The following is a 10382-nucleotide window of genomic DNA, read 5'->3' as shown; positions in this document are numbered from 1 at the left end:
GTGGACGTCATGTCTCATTTAGAGAGCCCCCGGTGCCTAAGCAGTGGAACCCCCCCCACAAGTGACACTATTTTGGAAGCTAGATCCCTCAGGCAAATTATTTACATGTGAATCCCCATGTGCTTCACAGAAGTTTGTAACATTAAGCTGTGAAAATAAAACAAAAAATCTAATTTTTACCATAAAAATGTTATTATATTTTCACAATTATGGCAGGAGAAAATTGCCCCCAAAATTTGTTATTCAATTTCTCCTGTGTGCGCGTATACCCCATATATGGGGGTAAACAACTGTTTGGGCTCACGGCAGGGCTCAGAAAAAAAGGAATGATGTTTTGGAACTTTGACTTTGATAGAATGGTCTGCGGCGTCATGTTTCGTGAGCCCCTGAGGTGCTTAAACAGTGGAAAACCCCCACAATTGACACCATTTTGGAAGCTAGACCCCTCAAGGACACATCTAAATGTGTGGTGAGCACCTTTAACCCTCATCTACTTCACAGAAGTTTATGACGTAGAGCCGTGAAAATAAGTCAAATTTTATCCCCAAAAATGTTATTTTAGCACCAATTTTTGTTATCTTCGCAAGGATAGCAGGAGAAAATGGACCCTAATTGTCGTACAATTTATTTTGAGTACGCCGATAGCCCATATGTGGCTGAAAACTACTTTTAAGGCACAGTGCAAAGCTCAGAAGGGAAGAAGCTCCATTGTACCACAATTTCTGCTGAATGCAGAAATACCACATATCTGGCTGTACAGTACTACTTAGCCATACAACAAGACTCAGATAGTGCTCCGTACCTCCCGAGTCTCGCCGTATGGCCAAGCAGTACTGTTATACAGAAAGCATCCTGGAGCACCCAATTTTCTATAATACTTTACGGACTCCATACACAGAGCCCCTAAGTGCTAGAGGAGCAGAATCCCCCTTCAAGCGACTCCATTTTGGAAATTATAAGCCCTTGGGAATTTATCTACAGGTGTCGTGATAATTTTGACTCCATGGGTATGTGCACACGTCAGGATTTCTTGCAGAAATTTCCTGAAAAAAAAAACGGAAATTTTCTGCAAGAAATCCGCATTTTTTTTTTTGCGTTTTTTTTTAGCATTTTGCAAGCGTAATTAGCTTGCAGAATGCTAAAGTTTTCCAAGCGATCTGTAGCATCGCTTGGAAAATTTACTTACAGGTTCATCACACTTGTCAAACATAGTGTTTGACAAGTGTGACCAACCTTTTACTATAGATGCTGCCTATGCAGCATCAGTAGTAAAAGATAGAATGTTTAAAAAAAATGGTTATACTCACCTGCAGACAGCCGATCTCCTCAGCGGCGTTCGTTCCTATAGATGGTGTGTGTGCGCAGGACCTTCGATGACGTCGCAGTCACTCGACCAATCACAAGACCGCGACGTTATCGCAGGTCCTTCACACACACCAGCTGTAGGAACCGAAGCGGTGGCATGCACCGGAGAGGCGGGAAGACTGCGGGGGCCATCGAAGGTGAGTATATGACTATTTTGTTATTTTAATTCTTTTTTTTTGACCAATTATATGGTGCCCAGTCCGTGGAGGAGAGTCTCCTCTCCTCCACCCTGGGTACCAACCGCACATAATCTGCTTACTTCCCGCATGGTGTGCACAGCCCCGTGCGGGAAGTAAGCAGATCAATGGACTCCTAGGTGTGCGGAATCCTCGCAATTCTGCAAATTTAATGAACATGTTGCTTTTTTTTCCGTGATGCGATTTTTTCTCGGAAAAAAATGCAACATTTGCACAAAAAATGCAGAATACACGGTAAATAATAGGAGGCATATGTTAGCGTTTTTTTCGTGTTTTTATAGCGAAAAAAACGCGATAAAAACTGAACGTGTGCACATGGCCCATGGGTGTTTTCCAGAAACAAGGAGCAATGAATGTTGCGGAGTGAAAATTGCAAACTGCCATTGTAGTGACCAGTACATTGTGCCCAGCTCATGCACCCGGCTCTCATGGCAACAGAAATGCCAAACATATGGACACTAACATGGCAACCCTGGTGTAAGAGCTCAGCGTAGAGTGCAGGATAAATGTGAGCTGAACCTTACTGCGATCTTTGGGAGGCAGAATGAAAAAAATCAACAGCAGGTGAAGACTTGCTTTTATTTTTTACGCCGTTAGATGACTTTATTCAGGTTGGTGTGATTACAGCAATGCTAGTTTTATATTTTCTTTATGTTTGTTTGCAATATTTCTGCTGACAAAGTCATGTCATGTTTTTTTTTGCGGGATGAGTTGACGATTTTATTGGCACCATTTTCAGGCTCATGACATGTTTTTGATCGCTTTCTATTCTGATTTTTGGGAGGCAGAACAAACAAAACCAGCAATGCAGGAATTGTTTTTTGCTTTGTTTTTTTATGCCCTTCCATGTGTGGTAAAATTGATAAGGCAGCTTTATTCTTCGGGTCGGTGCGATTAGAGAGGTATCCCATTTATATTATATCTATATATTTATTATGTTTTGGCGCTTTTCCACAATAAAAACTATTTTATAGAAAAAAATTATTTTTGCATCGCTTTAGTCAGAGTTATAACTTTTTTTTATTTTTTGTCTGATGGAGCTCTATGGCGGCTTGTTTTTTGCGGGACCAGATAGATGACTGTTTCAGAGACACCATATATTTACATTCGTATTTTTTATTGCACACTTTGTTCGGCGGTATGATGATAAAGCAGAAAGGGCTTAACTAGTGGGAGTCTTATAGGTAGGGTCGTTCCGGACGCGCCAATACCAAATATGTGTACTTTTATTTAAATGTTTTTTTCTGAATATTTATGTGTATAATGTATGTACTTATTATTTTGTAATTTTTTTACAAATATTTTTACAATTTTCTTTTACTTTGTCCCACTATGGGACTTTCACTTTCTGCAGTCTGAGCGCAGTTATGAGACATAGCAATGCAGAAGCATTGCTATACCTTGTAGTCTTTCAGTGCTGCAGACGCAAGTAAGGCTACTTTCACACTAGCGTTGACTGCAATACGTCGCAAATGCGTCGTTTTGCCGAAAATACGCATCCAGCAAAAGTTCTTGCTGGATACGTTTTTTCGTCATAGACTAACATTAGCGACGCATTTGCGACGCATTGCCAAACGTTGCGTCCGTTTTGCGACGCTTGGGCGTGTGGTAGCGGACCGTCGGGAGAAAAAAACGTTACATGTAACGTTTTTTGCTCCCGACGGTCCGCTTTTTCCGACCGCGCATGCGCGGCCGGAACTCCGCCCCACCTCCCCGCACTTCCCCGCACCTCACAATGGGGCAGCGGATGCGTGGGAAAAATGCATCCGCTGCCCCCGTTGTGCGGCGGAGACCACGCTAGCGTCGGGAACGGCGGCCCGACGCACAGCGACGGGTTGTTCCCGACGCTAGTGTGAAAGTAGCCTTAGTTAGACCATGCACTGTGCATGATCTACCTTGCTAGTGACAGGTGACTCTGATGTCGTCATATCTGCAGGTAAATAGCTCTTTTTTTCTGGTGACAGGATCCCTATGTACAATGTAAAAAGAATGGAGCCTTCTTCTATACAGTCCGAAAGCGAAACGGTCTTTGTTATCAACAGCATCGAATCAGCGCTCAGCTTTCATTTTACAACGGCAACCAATCAGAGCTCAGCTTTAATTTTTTTTAAATAGCACTAGTAAAATGAAAGCTGCACTATGAACTTTTCCATTGTGAGAGTCCGAGGAGATTGGGACTGCCCCCAGATGTCATCCAAATGCAGTCCATTTCCATGCACCCATAGACTTGAATGGGCAAGTGTATTCCGGTTTCATGCATCGTTACTGCCCTTATGGAGGAGCTGGAGCCAGAAAATGTTGTAAGAAATTAGCTAGTACATGAAGGCATGCCTGGGTAACAATGGAGAGGTCATTGGCCAACAGGTAATTTGAAAAAAAAAGTATCTGGGATAGCGCGAAACACGCGTCAGGGATTGCAGGGAGCTTGTCTTCAGGTCTTGAATCACTATGGGTAAGCATCGAATTTAATGCAGTGTTTTATGTTGGGGCAGCACATGGGTGCAGCTACTACTTAGGCTACTTTCACACTAGCGTCGTGCACTGCACGTCGCTATGCGTTGTTTTGTAGAAAAAACGCATCCTACAAAAGTGCTTGCAGGATGCGTTTTTTCTCCATAGACTTGCATTAGCGACGCATTGCCACACGTCGCAACCGTCGTGCGACGGTTGTGTCGTGTTGCGTCGGTCCGTCGCCACCAAAAAACGTTGCATGTAACGTTTTTTGGTGCGTTGTGACCGTCTTTTCCGACCGCGCATGTGCGGCCGGATCTCCGCCCCCGCCTCCCCGCACCTCACAATGGGGCAGCCCCCCGTTGTGCGGCGCATTCACTGCTAGCGTCGGTGCGTCGTCCGACGCTAGTGTGAAAGTAGCCTTAGTGATATATATGTGTCACTAGGTGTTACCATGTGAATGATATTTTGCACCTTGGTGTGGTTGCCTCTGCTTTCCCACGTCATACTATACACCTGTTGCTTCCCCTTCGTGAACAGTTTCTTTTTCCTCATTTCATTTTTACCCTTTTTGGATTATGTCACATGTGATTGTCTGATTATTTAATAAAATAATTTTATTTTTGATGGTGACATAATCGCGGTTTTCTCTGCTGCAGATCTACCAGGACTCTGAGTGCTGAGCTCTGTATAACCCCGCCCACACCACTGATTGGCAGCTTGTGTACACTGCATAGGCAGCAAGCTGCCAATGAGTAGTGTGTGTGGCATTCCAGAGTTCATAAATATGGAGGACTATATTTCAGTGAGTTTAGTTATCCTCTACTCATAAAAAGTTATTTTATCAAAACCACAGCAAGCAGCCCAGTAAGTGACAGACCGGTTTAACGAGGGTCTGTCTACATTCTGCTGCTCTCAGATTAGGTGGCAAAAATCTAGTGACAGATTGCCTTAAAATATTTGATCATGATGACCCCAACACACACTAGAACAAGGTCCGGACAGTGTGAAATGCCAATGAGAGGTGTGAGGGATACAGCCATTGAGTGGGAGCGCTGCTGCTTCATCCACTGTCTGTAGGACTGATGGACAAGCCCGGGCACTTTGCCTGAAGCCCATAGACCTTGAATGGCGCAGCACAGCGCTTAATCAGCCGTGAGCTCTAGTCGGACTCCTGCCGATTGTGGTTGTGCAATGTACTCCAAACCCTCGATTCTTGTTATTGTGGGGGACTGTTGCCCCTAGCAGATATTTATCGACTACCTTGAGGGTAGGTGCTAAATGGTCATTTTGGGATAGCAGTACATAAGGTATGAGCCCTTCATCATGTCAGGAAGATTTTCTGACTTTTACCATCAAAGTGTAGTGCACAGTATACGTTTTTTATGTGACTATCAGAAAAGAAAGTCTATTCTCTTGCTTTACAATACAACTAGAAAAACTGATCCCAACACCTACGAGTGTCCGTATGGCCTCTGTTACTTGAGTGGAGCCCTATGAGTACATTTGACCTGTATGTCCTGGGAGTTCTTCTGTAATGCCAGAAACTCAATGCACTTAGTCTATCTTTCAGCAAATTAAATATTTCAATAAAATCTGATTTTTCATTTATAGGAATATTTCGGTCTTTGTGACATGTTGCAGTTTTCCAGACTTGTACATATTTGGTTGCCTTGTTTGAATAAGTTGGCATTTTGCACACCAAGATCTCAGTGTTTCATTGTCTAGCTGACATGGTGGTAGATTTTTTTTTTATGTTTTCCCTTTCCTGAGGGGAAATACAGCTGGTTAGTGACATATATTCCTCTCAAGAAAACAACAGATTTTATTGTAATGAATGAGAGGAAAGAAAATCACAGGAACAATGAAATATGTTGTACTTCGAAAACCACATGGTGAGAAGAGAACATCTGTTGAAGCAGGATCCTCACACATGGCTGGGCCCCTTAGTCAGCGCTTGTGTGCAGCATCTGGAGCCGGTGTCAAACCAGTCCATGTGACACAAGCCTGTCCTCCCTGCTGTACAAAGGGCCTTATATATGGAGGAATGATTGTTCCCCATCATTGCTCCTGGAAACATGACCAGCTACATTTACTTTGATGCAAGCGGTAAAAAAAAAGTAATTGGTTTCTAACAGAACCTATTATGCAGATGTGAACATAGCCTTCGCACTTGGCTAGCCAGAACGCACACTGCCCTACTAAACTGCTCAAATTCAAGGGCTGATCTGGAGATTCGTTGCTTCCAGTGACATTACTGGATTTGCACCAGTGCCTATATACACTAAGGCAATGGGTTTCTATGGGTGTAGTAAGTTCATGCATTCCCTCCTGCTTCATAGAGGTACACAAAGGGGTTTTATTTTCTCACTGATTTGAGCTTTCTGCCATTTTCTCTCTTTTGCACATGGTATCTACTGGCACAGATACACAGAGCAGCAGTGTATGCTTCATTAGTGGTAAAGAAGTGATATTTTACAACAAATACACTTGCTATCTAAATATGATCCTCTTGGTTTTTATTAGTTTGTGCATGAGAGTCTCTGTAAAGTGTACAATGTTTCTGTGGAGATGTCCTATAGCCATCCCATAAAAAGGAGGCTTTTCTTGGCCAAACTCTTCCAATACCCCTATGAATTTATTACAGCTTGCCTCCTGGTCCTCTAGAATTTGGAGAGGAGGTTACAAATACTACATTTACACACAAAGAAAATCAACGGTTACACTGCTAACTGTAGAAAGCCCTTCAGACATCTTGTGTTATTTATAAAGCAGCCATTTAACAATGGCCACCATAGGACCACTTCATAGTGCATTATGTATGACCTTTTACTCAGAATTGAATTTGGTGGCTTAAAGTTGTAGGCAAACCCTACCCAAACTTCACTAAGCTTAAGAGACACAAAACGCCTACTGCTTGTCATGTTATTTGAACAATATTTGGAATTTTTATGCTGGTTTTGGATCAGTAAAGATGATTTTGTTATGATATGGTGAATGGCGCCATCTTCACTTCTGTTTTATTGGAGTTATTATAACTCATTTTCTCAATTGTCACATTTGGTCCTTCTGCCTCTTCAGCATCTCAGCTTTGGTAATTCTTGTGTTCTTTTGCACAATCATACCTCCCCCACCGATACAAGTTTAACAAAAATCTCCCCCTCATCTGCGTGCCTAACAGAGTGGTCATGAGAAGGAGCTGCCAAGGCCAGCGAGGTACCTCGTCCTACACATCAGTATAGGGGTGTGAAGGAAAGCTCCACACAAAAGCCTTTGAAGTCTGGGAAGACAGCAGGCAGAAGCAGTGTGTGACCTTCACGCTTATCAATGGTGGGGACCTTCTACTACAGAAATAGAAAACTACTATACAGACACTCCCCTGTGACACATGTCCCAAGCATTCGATTCGAAAACCATACATCTGTTCCATTTCCATATTCACATCACCAGTCCCATTACATAAAATCTCACTTTAGATTGAATTTCCATATTAATTGCCACTATACATGTCATGTGCACACAAAAAAAAAAAAAGCATATAAAGGGTTTTTTTTTTTTTTATATATGTTGGCACTCATGTACAATATTTGCTTTAGGCTAGATTCACATTTGCAGTTAAGTCCGCAGCGTATCGTCCGCAACAGCATGCAAACGTCTGATAACGCAGCGCTTTTTATCCGCATCAGCTTACACATGATGGTTAAAAAAAACACAGCGTTTGCATGCGTTTATACATGTGTTTGCGCTTTTTATGCGCATGCGTTTGATATTTCCAGGATGGTGTGTCTTTAATGGGCATGCGCAGTCCGAAGTACGCAAGCGCATCAAACGCATGCGTACACATAGACGTGTACGCATGCGTTCCCATAGACAGTAATGCGTTTTTTCGTTGCATTCCTTGCGCTAACAACAGCATACGTTTCTAAGCGGCAAATTGACGCCTCTAAAATTACATGTTGCGTTTACCGCGCCAAACCGCAGACGACGAAACGACGCATGCGTCATCAAACGCAACCGATCGCAGACTCATGCGTCCCTAATGTTAAATATAGGAATACACAACGCATGCGGATAATTGTGGAAGAAACGCTGCGGACACAACCGCAAATGTGAAACCGGCCTTAAAATGTAGATTTTGCCACCGTTCAGAATATGCGAGAGTGCAGCAGGCGCGATGACCACTAGGATTGAGCCTGCAGCAAGGCACCTCCTGCCACGCAGCAGAGACAGGAACACACTGCGCTAGTGGAATAAAGAGAGGGTTCAATCACTTGTTAGTGTAATATGTGCAGACAGGATACTATGTGGGGATCATCACAGTGTGTGTCGTATGGGGACATCTGTTGATCTGGGCTGAACAGAGAGCAATATGATTCACTGCATAAAAAGAACAGTAAATTATATTGTTTCGATTAGCGGCCACATACCGAATACATATTACAATAAGCCCTATTATAATGTGTATTAAGAGCTAGCCGACATAATGCTGCTCAATATTATGCAGTATTTATATTGGTGGTTATTAATTTTAAACAAATGATTTCAGCCTATTGGTTTGGCCCTGCACAAAAGTCACGATCTCTCATGTGACCCCTCTAACATTAACTGCCCACCCCTGCAATATAGAATGATATATAGATCCATTTACGAGAGAGGTGTTCCTGCTTTTGGTTACTGTAAAAAAATGAATTGCTATGTAACTTTCTAATATACCGTATATACTTGAGTATAAGCCGACCCGAGTATAAGCCGAGGCACCTAATTTTGCCATGAAAAACTGGGTAAGCTTATTGACTCAAGTATAAGCCGGGTATGCATTGTCCCCTCATCCCTGTCCTGGTATGATGTGTGGCGCCCCCCCCCCTCCCGGTATGCGTTGCTCCCCCCCTCCCGTCCTGGTATGCGTGGCTCCCCCCCATCCTGGTATGCGTGGCTCCCCCCCCTCCCATCCTGGTATGCGTGGCTCCCCCCCCTCCCATCCTGGTATGCGTGGCTCCCCCCCTCCCATCCTGGTATGCGTGGCTCCCCCCTCCCATCCTGGTATGCGTGGCTCCCCCCCTCCCATCCTGGTATGCGTGGCTCCCCCCTCCCGTCCTGGTATGCGTGGCTCACCCCCCTCCCGTCCTGGTATGCGTGGCTCACCCCCCTCCCGTCCTGGTATGCGTGGCTCACCCCCCTCCCATCCTGGTATGCGTGGCTCACCCCCCTCCCATCCTGGTATGCGTGGCTCACCCCCCTCCCATCCTGGTATGCGTGGCTCACCCCCCTCCCATCCTGGTATGCGTGGCTCACCCCCCTCCCATCCTGGTATGCGTGGCTCACCCCCCTCCCATCCTGGTATGCGTGGCTCCCCCCCCCTCCCATCCTGGTATGCGTGGCTCCCCCCCCCCTCCCATCCTGGTATGCGTGGCTCCCCCCCCTCCCATCCTGGTATGCGTGGCTCACCCCCCTCCCATCCTGGTATGCGTGGCTCACCCCCCTCCCATCCTGGTATGCGTGGCTCCCCCCCCCTCCCATCCTGGTATGCGTGGCTCCCCCCCCCTCCCATCCTGGTATGCGTGGCTCCCCCCCCTCCCATCCTGGTATGCATGGCTCCCCCCCCTCCCGTCCTGGTATGCATGGCTTCTCTCCCCCCCCCCCCCCCCTCCCTGGTACGCGTGGCTCAACCCCCCCCCCCCCTCCTGTCCTGGTATGTATGCCTCCTATTACCAAAAAAACCATCCTACTCACCCCTCCAGCGTGCCCTCGCAGCATCTCGTTGGCGCCGGCTTCCAGTTGTTCTTCCCATGCTGAGCAATCACGTGGCACCACTCATTAAGGTAATGAACATTCTCTCCACGCCTATGGGAGTGGAGATGTGTGCATATCTCTCAGCACAGGAAGAGCAACTGGAAGCCGACACCAACGAGATGCTGCGAAGGCACGCTGGAGGGTGAGTAGGATGTCATCTGGAAGCCGGCGGCGGCTGTCACGGTGAGCGCTATAAGATAAATTAATATTCATTTCTCCTTAGCGGCACAGGATTTAGCAACAGCCGCCGGCTCCTGCTTCTGTCACCCGCTGCTCGCCCTCTGGCTTCCTGGGACAATGGCTCGTGTATAAGCCGAGGGGGGACGTTTTCAGCACAAAAAAATGTGCTCAAAAACGCTGCTTATACACGAGTATATACGGTACCTCATAATTCCTCACCAATATATGTTTCGTTACAGTCAGAGGCATCGGAGTATTCACATGCAAACCATAGCGAGCCTTGCTCTCATCCGAGAAGTGGACAGAACTGTATCCAATCTAGGCAATGTTCTGCAGCCTAAAATGTATCGTACAGACCTTTCTTATCTGACAACAGGAATAGGTGTGTTCTGGTTTGCT

The sequence above is a fragment of the Ranitomeya variabilis genome, chromosome 1 (assembly GCF_051348905.1).
Source record: "Ranitomeya variabilis isolate aRanVar5 chromosome 1, aRanVar5.hap1, whole genome shotgun sequence".
In the NCBI taxonomy this organism is placed as follows: domain Eukaryota; kingdom Metazoa; phylum Chordata; class Amphibia; order Anura; family Dendrobatidae; genus Ranitomeya; species Ranitomeya variabilis.
Note: the sequence above shows the minus strand (reverse complement) of the source record.